Source organism: Protopterus annectens, chromosome 2.part2, assembly GCF_019279795.1.
Source record: "Protopterus annectens isolate FY-2018-M chromosome 2.part2, PAN1.0, whole genome shotgun sequence".
Lineage (NCBI taxonomy): Eukaryota > Metazoa > Chordata > Ceratodontiformes > Protopteridae > Protopterus > Protopterus annectens.
This window is the reverse complement of record NC_056730.1, coordinates 1,078,937,616-1,078,950,406: the sequence shown is the minus strand read 5'-3', so window position 1 is coordinate 1,078,950,406 and position 12,791 is coordinate 1,078,937,616. Positions and strand designations below refer to the sequence as shown.

Genomic DNA, 12,791 nt, shown 5'->3' with positions numbered 1-12,791 from the left:
ACTTGTGTATGAATGCCATTCAACAATTCAAATCTACTTTTGTACAGACACCGGCTATGTTAAATAGTGACCAAGTCACACATCACTAAAGACACCTCTAATAAAAATGATTCTCTCAGTAAACTCACCTGAATGGCAGATGTTTGCAAAATTACCATTGCATTGTGAATTCTAACAAGTGTAGCTGCACAGAAAGTAAATATCCATTCATTCAAACTTATAAAAATCTGGAGTATCCACATAGAAAGATGACCATGGTGGGTTTACGAGAACCACAAAGTGAGTTGCAATATATGTTTCGTGCTCACAAAAAATATCAAGTTCAAGAAGAGACAATTCCATGAAGGGACAAAGGAATATTGCTCCTAAAAGGATAAAAAAAGGCAGATCGGGAGATGGTAGGAGATGACCTGTATGCTGATGCAACTGTACTATGTTCATCACAATGACCACTGCTCCAGTATGAATTATAACATGAGAAAACACTAAAGCAGTACCTGAGCTGAATTAAGGCTTAAGGTGGGAAGTGCACAAGCCTTGCAGGACTGAAGTTGAAAAACCTCCAGCCTGAAGTGCTTAGAAAAGGTTGAGAATGACATCCATGCTACTTCCTCACAAATATTTGGTACTGAAGAATTTTTGAAAAAGGCCATTATAGCTGAAGCTGTCTTTATGGAGTGCAATCTAATCTGCTCTTAACAAAATTTTCCATGGCGGTTATAACACAAGTTAATGCAACTCACCAACCATATGGTTGGGCATTCCTTGTTTGTATGTAGAGTTTATTGGTTTGTCTAAAGTTCCGTTTTCCATCTAGGTAAAATCTCTGTAGACTAAACCCAATTAAAAGGTGCAAGATTTTCCCACCCGGTTTGTGGATTTGGAAAGAATAGTAAAACCTGAATGCCCTAATTAACTGCTACTTCTGCAAGCATGTTCGGCATTAATGAGAAACTGCTTCTAAGGGCTACCCACTGTTTGTGAAAGACCTGGTAAAGTGCTCTTGCACATAAAAGGCTGGCAATTCTGAAATTATCCTAGCTGAAGTAATTGCCATCAGGAAGGAATTTCTATAGGAATCAACAGAAATAAGGTCAGTGGGCAAGGGCCATCCTTAGCCCCACTCCCAACAAGTCCCAAGAAGGATGCACTGTATTTGAAAAACCCTTCAAAAATGTTTTATTGAAGGTACGGCAGACAAAGGTGGTCTTGGTGTCTAGGAAGCTTAACTGGCAGGTAGACGCACCTTAATGGATGTGTGAGAATGCCAGTTCTCAAATGTGGAAAAATAAAGGATGCTTTCTGGACTGTGGCTGCACTGAGACAAATGCCAGTGGATCTTCTTCTTCTTTTGGCTTTTCTCGGTTAAGGGTTGCCACAGTGGATCACCTGTCCACTCATGATTGGCAGTGGAGTTTTACGGTGTCGAATTGCCAGCCCGGTGCCCAACCTTCCACAGAAGGCACACACATGCACTCATTGTCCAATCCACCTACAGCATGTCTTTAGGATGTGGGAGGAAACTGGAGCACCAGGGAGGAAACCCATGCAACCACAGGGAGGACATGCAGACTCCGCACAGAAGGCACCCCAGCCAAGGCTCGAACCAGAGAAAGTACAGTTTTGTACCTACCATAAATGTAGATGTCCGATAGATATGCAACTGCAGTCATAACATATGGGTTGTCCTGCCTCAGGCAGCCCTCGGTCGGCCAGATTCCAAAGTCTGGGTCCGGCGTCGGCCGGAGTTGCCTCCTCTCCGACGTCAGAATGGCTGGAGTATAAAGGCATCGGCCGACGCCATCTTCTTCAGTGTTTCTTGCCCCAGATGCCAGGTGCCCTCCTAGGAAGGCTAAATTTGGTGAATGGATAAACAATTCCAGACATGCACAACAGTAATAAACAGATACACCATAGGAGATACCCCCCAGCTATTAGGAATAGGGGTAGTGGACCCATAAAGAAAGTTGCAGAGGGGTAGGAGGGTGGGAAAATCTGACTGCAGTTGCATATCTATCGGACATCTACATTTATGGTAGGTACAAAACTGTACTATGTCCTTCAAGAATGCAACTGCAGTCATAACATATGGGTTGAATACCATAGCCAAGCTGGGGGTGGATGGAACTAAGAAAGGGATGGTGTAGCTAAAATGCCCTGCAGGACTGCCGAAGCAAAGCCTGCTCGGGATCTGGAGTATAAAGGCAGGTTGTAGTGCTTGGTAAATGTATGCACGGAGCTCCATGTAGCAGCCTCTAGAATGTCCTTTGTAGCCACTCCTCTGAGGAAAGCTGTGGATGTGGCTATAGCTCTGGTGGAATGTGGCGTAATATTGGCTGGCACACCTTTTCCATGGAAATAATAGCAGAATCTGATGCAGTGTCCAATCCATTTTGAAATTGTTTGTTTGGAGATTGCTTTTCCTTGTACTCCAGCAGCATAGGCTACAAACAGTTGGTCAGACTTTCTGGTGGCCTTAGTTCTGTCCAAGTAGTAGCGTAGTTGCCTGTGTATGTCCAAAGTATGCAGCAGTTTTTCCCCCCTGTTTTGAGGATTGGGGAAGAAAGTAGGCAGGTGAATAGCTTGATTTAGAAACTCCCTGGAAATTACTTTTGGCATGAATGTAGGATTGGTTCTTAGAGAAACTCTGTCCTGATGAAAAATGAGGAAAGGAGGTACTGCCATGAGTGCCTGTATCTCAGAGACTCTTCTTGCAAATGTGACTGCCAATAGAAAAAACGTTTTCCATGATAGAAATTGCATCTCTGAAGTTGCTGCTGGCTCAAAGGGGGGAAGAGTTAATTTTTCCAAAATGAAATTGAGGTCCCATGCAGGTACTGGCTGTTTTCTGGGAGGTTTGATATTCTTTATCCCTCTTAGGAACTGTCTTAGCAAAGGATGTGAAAACACTGGTGGATCACAATTGCATTTTGCTGAGATTGCTGAGGCGTGAATCTTTATAGAAGAATATGAGAGTCCAGTATGAAACATTTCTGCCAAGTATTCCAATATCTGAGGTATACTCAGTAATGTTGTATCCTGACCTCTCTTGGCATTCCAGATGCTGAATCTCTTCCACTTGGCTGAATAGGTTTTTCTGGTGGAAGGTCTGCGTGCTTCCAGTAAGATCTCTTGAACTTTTTTGGAAAGAGAGATAGCGGAAGGAGTTATGGTAACCTCCAGGCTGTCAGATGCAATGTTTTCAGGTTTTGATGGACAGCCCTGTAGTTGTGTTGTGTTAGAAGCAGGGGCCATAGGGGCAGAGGCCACGGTTTGGTCCGAGTTATGCTCAACAGCAATGGGTACCAGTGTTGCCTTGGCCAGTCTGGAGCTATCAAAATGCCTGTTGGCTGTTCTGCTTTGATCTTCAGTATCACCTTGGTCAGCAGAGGTAGAGGAGGGAATGCATCAATTTTTAGGGAATTCCAGCTGAAGGAGAGAGCATCCGTTTTCCAGGCTAGAGGATGGTGGGTCCTTGTGCAGAACTTTTCCAGGTGATGATTCATGTGAAAAGCAAAGAGATCTACGTCCGGTCTTCCCCATGTCGTTGTTATTTGTGAGAAAATGTGAGGATGCAGCCTCCATTCGTGTGGATCCAAGAAATTTCTGCTCAGCTTGTCCGCCAGTACATTGTCCTTGCCCGGCACAAACTGGGATTGCAAATGTATCTTCAGACTCAGGGATTTTTCCCAGAGAATCATTGTTAGTCTGCAGAGGGGATAAGAATGAGTGCCTCCCTGCTTGTTTATATACCACATGACAGTGGTGTTGTCTGTCCTTATTAGCAAATGTCCCTGTTGTAGTGATTTTTTGAAAGTCTCGATTGCATGTATCACTGCCAACATCTCTTTTTGGTTTATGTGCAGATGTCTTTCCCTTGGTGTCCATAGACCTTGAATGCATCTGCCCTCCATGTGCGCCCCCCATCCATGATCTGAGGCGTCTGTTGTAATCATTTGACCTGCTTGAGGTTTGCTGAAAGACATGCCTTTGTTTAACTGACTTGCTTGAGCCCACCACAAAAATTCTTTTTGCAGACATGGAATGAGTGGGATTACGTCCTCTAGGCTTTGGCTGTGTTGGGACCATAAGCTTTTTAAATACCATTGCAGCTTTCTCATATGAAGTTTTGCCAAAGGTATCAGAAGAATGCAAGATGCCATGAATCCCAGGGCCTGCAGGATTTTCCTTGCAGTCAGCTGGGAGAGCTTTGCTAGGCCTTTGAAGTACTCTGGTAACTGTTGTTGTTTTTCCTCTGTGAGGTAGGCCATTTGTGTTTCTGTGTCCAGTTTGGCTCCTAGGAAAACAATCTGTTGGGATCGCAGTAGTCTTGATTTCTGAATGTTGACTGTGTATCCCAAAGCCTGCAGTAGTTGAATGACATAGTCCAAGTTTGCTGTTAAGGTTTGTTTGTTGTCTGCTTGTATGAGGCATTCGTCCAGATAGGGGTATATTTGAATTCCCTGGAGTCTGCAGTGTGCCACTACTGATGCCAGGCATTTTGTGAACAATCTGGGCGCAGTAGATAAGCCAAACGGCAATGCTGAGAATTGATAATGCTCTGTCCCTGCAAGAAATCTGAGGTATCTTCTGCGGCTTTGTCTGATTGGGACATGCAGGTATGCCTCCTTGAGGTCCAGAGTGATCAGCCAAGACCCCTTGCCCAGCATGGGAAGGAGCTGCTGCAACGTCAGCATTTTGAACTTTGGCACAATGAGAAAAGTATTCAGAGTAGACAAGTCCAGTATAGGCCTCCATTTGTTTTCTTTTCTTGGAACAAGGAACAGTCTTGAATAAAATCCCTGGCCTTGTTCCTGAGGAGGAACCCTTTCTATTGCTTTTATACTTAACAGCTTTGAAACTTGAGTGAGTGCCTCTGCCCTTTGATGATGTGGCAGGTTTGGCATGCCTTGTCTTATTGGTAAAGTATGGAAGTGGAATCTGTAACCCTTGTCTATTAAATCCAGAATCCAGTTGTCCTTGGTTAATATATGCCAGTTTTTTGAGAATAAGGATAATTTTCCGCCCAAAGGTGCTTCTCTTTGAGCCTCTGTAGGTGGTATGAAAGTCAAGTCATTGTGATTGTCCTTGTGGTGCAGCTGGGCTGCCTGCGCCACTTCTTTGATTTGTAGGTTGCCATTGGCGGCCCCTGTAGGATCCTCGATATTGCCCTCTACCTCGGGCACGCCTGTTTTTTTCCCCTTTGAAACTTGTCAGATTCTGGGAAGGACCAATTCTTTGAAGGCCTGTTTCTGCTGAATCTGGGTGGCTGAACCTGTAGGAAATCCTTGACTGTATGTACTGACTTAGCTTTTTCCTCAATGGATTTCAACACATCTTGTGCATTAGCACCAAAACGCTTATGTTTTTCGAGAGGTGCATCAAGTAACTTTACTTTAACATGGTCTGGCAATGGCTGATCTTTTAACCAAGCATGTGTACGTATCACAGCCCCAGTCATAGCTGCCCTACATGAAGCCTCCAATGCATCATAACCACACTGAAGAAAATGATTGTTAACCTGCTGAGTGTTATGTATATGATCCTGCAATGCCTTTCTATCAATAGGCTCAGGAGAGGCTAGCTTTTTCTGTAAATCATCCAGTAAAAAATCCTGGTACTGAAACATATGAAAAAGGCAGTTAAGTGACCTCATGGCTAGGGTGGTAGAGGTATAAACTTTTTTACCCCATCTCTCCAGGGACCTAGCTTCCCTATCTGCTGGTAGTGGATTCTTGGCAGTGGAAGTAGCCACTCCCTTGGGGCCCTGTGAAATAGTTTCTAGATCCACAGAGTGGGCCTTAAAGAGATGTTTGTGAATGTCAGGGACCCTATAATATCTGTCTGGCTTGACAGGAGCAGGGGGGGGAGAGAATCAGGGTTAGCACTGGAGTCAGAGAAAACATCATCCAAAACATCCATAACAGGAGGAATAGCTAAAGGTCTGTGCTGGGGAAGCTTGAGGAAGGTACGTAGCCTTTTCCTGGAATCACAGAATTCCTGACCCTGCCATTTAAAATGTTCCCTCATGGAGTGCAGGACTTCACCAAACGAGAAATCCTCTGGAGGGGAGGCAGAGGGAATAGATTCCTCAGCATCAGAGTCCTCATAGGCCTGGAAGGATTCTTCTTGGGTATCTGAATGCTCCGAATCCCCAGAGGCTTCATCTGAAGAGAGGTTGTCAGCCTGCTCAGTTCTGGGCCTTTTCTCTGCAGGGGGCTGAGAACCTCTGTCTGGGTGAGGCTGAGACCCCCTGATAAGAGAAATAAGATCTGCAGCAAGAGACATGATCTGTTTATCAGAAGAAGGGGCCTGAGCAGCAGGTTTAGGATGGGCCTTGGCCTGGCTGGCGGCCTTAGCACGTGCAAAGGCCTTGATGGACATGGATACAGGAGGCCTTGCAGCCCCACGTGCAGGAGTAACCTTGTCTACAGGAGTGGTGTTGGGTAGATCCAGAACTTCGGTTTCCGGAGGAAAATCAACAACCGGCACCGGAGAAATCTCCGAGACCGAAGGACGTGTTAACGCTGTGTCGTCGGCCTGGAGCGGTTGAATTACCGCTTCCGAAGGGACCGAAGCACTAGCGGAGGGTTTAGGAGTTGCATCGGTGGAGGACGCGGGCCGAGGATGTCGGTCCCAGTCCTTTCGTTTTTTGGTAGATTGAGTTGTCGGTTGATTCGACGGCATGATGTACGCGAAAGATTCACCGAAAAAGTCTTCGGCAAATTCTGCCCGGCGCCTGAGGGTGCACTTATTAAAGCAAGCACAGGCAGCACAGGCCGAGACGTCGTGGTCTGGGCCCAGGCAAGGAAGGCAGTAAGAATGGAAGTCCTTATGAGGTATTTGTTTACCACAAGACAAACAATTATTAACTTTCTCAATTTGTTCTGACATCGGCTGAGGCAAGAAAAAATGTTCCCCAACGGGGTACTTGGCTTTTAGATGACTTCGGTACTGAAAACACAAGAGCTGACCGACCGGCACTTGCGAACTGCTTCTGCTTCGGGCACCGCGCGGCAAGAAAGACTGAAGAAGATGGCGTCGGCCGATGCCTTTATACTCCAGCCGTTCTGACGTCGGAGAGAAGGTGACTCCGGCTGACGCCGGACCCAGACTTTGGAATCCGGCCGACCGAGGGCTGCCTGAGGCAGGACAACTCATATGTTATGACTGCAGTTGCATTCTTGAAGGACATCCTCTTGCTGTGAGGCGGCAACACTAACCGCTGCACCACCACAGCCGCCCACAAATGCCAGTGGATCTACAAATGGAAAATCTATTCCAGTCTAACAAATAAGATTTCCTAGTGATAGGTTCCTGGGTTAAAGTGTTACAAGGAAAAGATTTTGAATGGGAAACTCAAGTTTTATCTTCAGACTGCAAGTCTAGGTGTTTTAGCTTCTCAGTACAATCCATTGTTACTCTGACAAACATCTGCAAGATATGAAGGACACAAAGTAAATTAGTGCTGTCTGTTAAGGAGGACCACACAAGATTAAGCAGACTTCATCCTGCACAGCCTCCCTCCACCCCTTGGGTATCAACAACCACACTAAGATTTTAATCTTGCTTTTAGAAAGTTGTTAGAACAGGATTTATGTTAGCATGCATTTTTTGAAGGAGGCATGCAATTCAAATGTGTTTCATTACTTTGTGATTTCAATCTCAAGTGATTTGCCAGAAAACCACAAATTTCATGAGAAACAGACCAAAAATTATGAGACAGAAAATGGGGACAGTTGAGAGGTATTTCATTGGAAAAGGAATAACAGCGTACAGGAGATCTTTGTTCCAAACACTGGAAACTCATCCATTGCTAGGGGTTGCCCTGGGACGCATGGCTATATTTAAAAAGGCCCTGGTGGTAGTTAGCCAAGTAAACACCTATGGACCCATGAACCCAAGTGTCCTTGAAGCAAATATCTGAAATGTAGCAGTTCTGCGAGGAGGTCAATAGATTACGGTCTGAAGTGCCCTACATAAAGTTAAGGTGAATTAATAGAAAACCTTTGCTTTCACCTTCCACTCACGAGGACCACGTAAAGTCGTCCTGGGGTCATCCACCAATGCATTTTGAGCAGACAGACGTATGCAGCTGGATGGACTGCCTTTAAGCTAGATTCCAGGCCTCTACGGGTTAGCTTGCACAGTGGGTAAAAGCTAGTGCACTCCTTGTTTAATGATATATCACAACACTATGGTTTGTATATAACCAGTCTGAGGACTATGATGTCAAAAATGGCCAGCATTTCTGCTATTTGTTTGATTTTTATGAGAAACTGTAAGGCTTACGTATGAACAGCAACCCAGGACAGGAATATTTAATGCACAGTTCCACCAGCTTCCATTCCTCAAGAAATTAGCTTTGTTATGTAGCACTGATGATCAACAGCAAACTGCTAAAACTTGACAATTTCATATTTCTGTTACAGCCTTAAAGTAATACAGCTGTCATCTGCAGCTCAGGTTTTAAGTTAAGAGCAGACATGCTCATATCTCTCAAATGTCTTGATTTTTGCAGAATGTCCCAATTTTGTACGCATATTTTTGGACTGTTCCTCTTAAAAGTTGTCGTTTTCTGGCAAATCAGTGAGGATTGAATTCACTAAATAATGACAAACATTTGAGTTTCAGGCTTCATATCCTTCAGAAAATGTACAGTAACACCAAATCTGTTATTCTAACTACTTTCTAAGTTTATAAGGGCAATATTTAAAATTTGTCCCTATTTTTGAGCCTTTGTCTCCCCATTATTTTTGTCTGTCCAGATTCTTTGTGCTAAGAGGTTGAGAGGTATGGACATGCTTCTTGTGCCCATACTATTATAGAAGGACAGTAGAGGCAACAGAATTCCCAGGATTTCAGTGTGTGGTCTAAGCCTTTATCAGGCCTGTAATCTACAATTCTTTTCTACTCTGCTTAGGGCCCAAATCATACACCTCCCCTTTTCTATCTCCATACTGAAGAAATCTATTGATAAATTTCTGCCTGTGATCATCCATTACCACTCTTTCCTCTAGCTTCACATGCTCAGCCATTTATCCCAACTCCCTCACAGTTGCTGTGCACATGATTTTCCAGTTCCTTGTGACTACATTCCTGGCTACCAATAATATCAAACTTAATAGTTCTCAGTCATTCAGCTTCCCAGCCTACTACTGGCCAATATTCCAAGGGACAATTTCCAAAGAAATTATACAAGTAGTAAGAAGGTTTTTTTTAACCCTCTTATCCTTTACATAACCAAAACACAAGCACCCTTTTGTTGCTGATGTGTCTAGCTTTGTCTTGGCTTTTCCAAGTACTTTGCATTCTCATGGAACTTGTGTGACCCCCCCTCCCAAGACAGGTCAGAGGTATCAGATGTTAGAGTCTGGTCTCCTTTGAGCTCAACAATGGGCATTCATGGACTGGCCTTCACCTGCATCTTCCTCCAATAAAATTCCCTGTGGATACCCGATAGTATTACTTTTTCACAGGACTGCAGGTACTGGCAACATAGATTCCACAGGTACCACTCAAGTTTTCACAACAACCTTCTTACCATAGGATAAAGTGAGGACGACATTACTTGGAGAGCCCTTTAAGTGTGAGGCGGTAGGGTAGCAGCATGGGAAACAGACTGCCAAGTTTCACTACCATTGTACAGTCAGACCAACAACTTTAGTGTACTTACTTTAGTACTTAGTTGTACATTGCTTGTGTGATTTTTCTCACAGTAGTTGATTTAAGTTCTCTTTGAATTCTGTGCTTATTGATTTTGATTATTCTTTTCTTTTATAATTTTTTATGCAGGTGTTCTTCAATAATATACTCTTTTCAGTGTGTACCTTTAACTCCTAGTGGGTGTGGCCTGAGCCTTTAAAAATGAAGATATCACCTTACAATTCTAACAAATACTCATTGACAGAGGTCAAATATCAATATAATTGTGTTTGCCATCATGTATGCTTCAAGATAAAATATTCTGATACCTTGTATGAAGCATGGTTTTGGAATTATTAATGTAAGTATGATCAAAAAAAGAAGAAGAAAAGTAAAATCCACCAAACTGTTTAATGTAAGCGCTTTCGTGCACTAAGTGCACTTCTTCAGACAAACATTTCACAAAATAACAAACTTTTTATAGTATAAATGGGCGCCAATTAAGAAAATTAATTAGTTAATTAAATAATTAAACCTGTCCTCAAATTAGAAACACATACATAGTTAAGTAAACTGGTATGCATCAAATAAAAAGCTCTACATATTCAACACACATAAAACATTTAACACTTTCCTCTTATTGTGTTCATTGAATAATATAATAATAATGAATAATACAAATACATACATTAATATAATCATACGTTTAAGTAAATATATTATATACGTATGAATATAAATATAAGTATACCCACCAAACCATTATTGTAAAATTATACATATAATCATACATTAAAAATGAAATATAAAACCATTGTTTTAACGTTCTAAAGCTCTAAATCTAAGCAAACATTTAATGGAACAAGCATCAACGGATAAACATATGCATTGGTTTGTAACTTCCACAAAAGTTTTTGTTCTTCTAGTTTGAGATGCCACGGTCCCCCTCTTGGGTTCCTTGGAACACTTTGGACTACTATAAATTCAAAACCATGTGAACTAAATTCAACTACATGTCTCGTTAATGCATTAGTATGAATACCTTTAGTAATACAGTATATATGTTCATAAATGCGTTGTTTTAACTGGCGTTCAGTTTTGCCCAGATAAAATGCTGGGCATACTTTACAAGTAGCTAAATAAACAACACCTTGACTCTCACAAGAAAATCTATCTTTAACTGAATATTGAATTCCACATATATGTGGTTTTCATTAATGCAAGTATGAGCAAGTAATATTTGACGCCTAGTAGGGGTAACTGCGGATGCACCTGGAGGCGTCACTCGGATGTAATGAGATAGGGAAAACCAAGAAAACTAAAGGAGAGAATTTATAAACATGACCTGGAAGTTAACAACACAAAAACTACTAACATATTGTATAGACATATACATGCTCGCCCTAGTCACAGATTTAAATTTACAATTCTGGAGCAGATAAAAAGAAACCCAAGGGCTACATTATTGAAGAACACCTGTTGTTTAGGGAACTTATTTGGCAATTGAAATTAAATGCTACAGCATCCCTTGGCCCTTGGGTTGAATGAAGCTTGCTCTATTAACCATTTATTAAAGTTAAAAAGTTTATGTGTTTAGTATTTTTTTTTTTATTTTACAATAGATAATATTTATATATTTTTTAAAGTTGGTGTTATGTAAACATACATTCAACATCTAATACATCAAGGGTCTATTGTCCTAATAAGAGTCCCTTTATCATTCAGGCACACATGCATTTGTTTTTATACTGTTTTATTTATTTGTGTTTTTGTTCAAGCACTAGGTTCAACACACACAACTTTAACCCCAGGATTCAGCAAACTTCCATGCAAGAATAGCTCATTCCTGCACGGAAAGAACCATTGCCGTACAGCACGGCAGTGGGCCATGCATATTCATGAAGGCGCGTTGCCGTGCTGTTAAACGGGCATGGATCTCTGTACAAGTGCAGGGGTGTGTCTGAGAGTAGAGCTCTCACAATACACATGCCCCCTGCACACCAGAATTGCCGATTTTGGCAATATAAAACGAGCGAGAATGCTCGTAATACTCCCCAACCCGTCAGGGTAAGAAATCTAGTCAAAGCCATAAGGGACAATCGTCCCTACCAAAGCAAAAGTTGAATGAATAAGAGATGTAGCATAAGCACATAGCGCACACTTCCCAACCTGTCAGAGTAAGGAATGTGGACAAAGCCATAAGGGACAATCATGCCACAAAGCAGAAAGTTGATAGAACAACAGGTTTAGCATGAGCAGGGATATTCTGAAGGGTACAAATAATAAAACCGCAAAACTTCACTCCCTCACAGGTATGGAAAGTGCAACGGCTCAAACTTGCTCCAATACTCCAAAAACAAAGCCAGCACAATGAGGTGATTGTAAAACAACAGTTTAATGAAAAACTGTTCAAAACATCACTAGGGGTGTAAAAGCCCTTGTGAATACACTAATTATACAAAATGTGCAGCAAACCGGTTTCGGCTAACCTAGTCTTCCTCAGTGCAACAAAGTTAATAAATGAAGGCAGAGTCTAAGCTGTATATAAAGACAGCTCAATTCTGCAATTAAATATAATTGAAAATTTACAGGTGCTCATTCAGACCAGGGCTTAAAAGCACACCTAATTTAATTATCCACTTCTTCTCCTTAGAATTTAGTATGGCATGCCAACCCCCTTTACAGTTCCTGTCCCCACCAATTTTATCAATAATGGTAAAATGAAAAGAGGCTGTTGGATGCTTCAAAGTGTGTTTATATAAAGAATTGGTCAACTTGTGGTTCCTGACATCACTCATATTTTCAGAAATTCTGATTCTCAATGGCATAGACGTTTGCCCTACATAAAATGTTGGGCATGAGCAGGAAGTCAGGTAAACAACCCGGTCTGAACCACAGTTTGCCAAAAACGTGATATCAAATACCTGTGATGTATTTTTACTGGTAAATTGTTTGGTCTTAAATACTCTGGGGGCAATGGGTACAATGCCCACAAGGATAAGATCTCATTAATTTCTCCCCAGTCATAGTACTTTGCCAGACCGTATTAATAGATCTGTGGGAATGTTTATAATGGCTTAAATGGGAACCTAATGTTTGTCCCCTGCGAAATGAAAAGTGGCATTTATCCAGTCTGTTATCCGCTA

The 12,791-nt window shown here is 42.2% G+C and overlaps 1 protein-coding gene across 2 annotated transcripts in view; it reads right to left on the bottom strand.

Annotated features, from left to right (window-relative positions):
- THAP1 (THAP domain containing 1) overlaps nucleotides 1-12,791 on the bottom strand; it is a 505,801-nt gene that overhangs the window by 36,497 nt on the left and 456,513 nt on the right. The window lies entirely within an intron of this gene.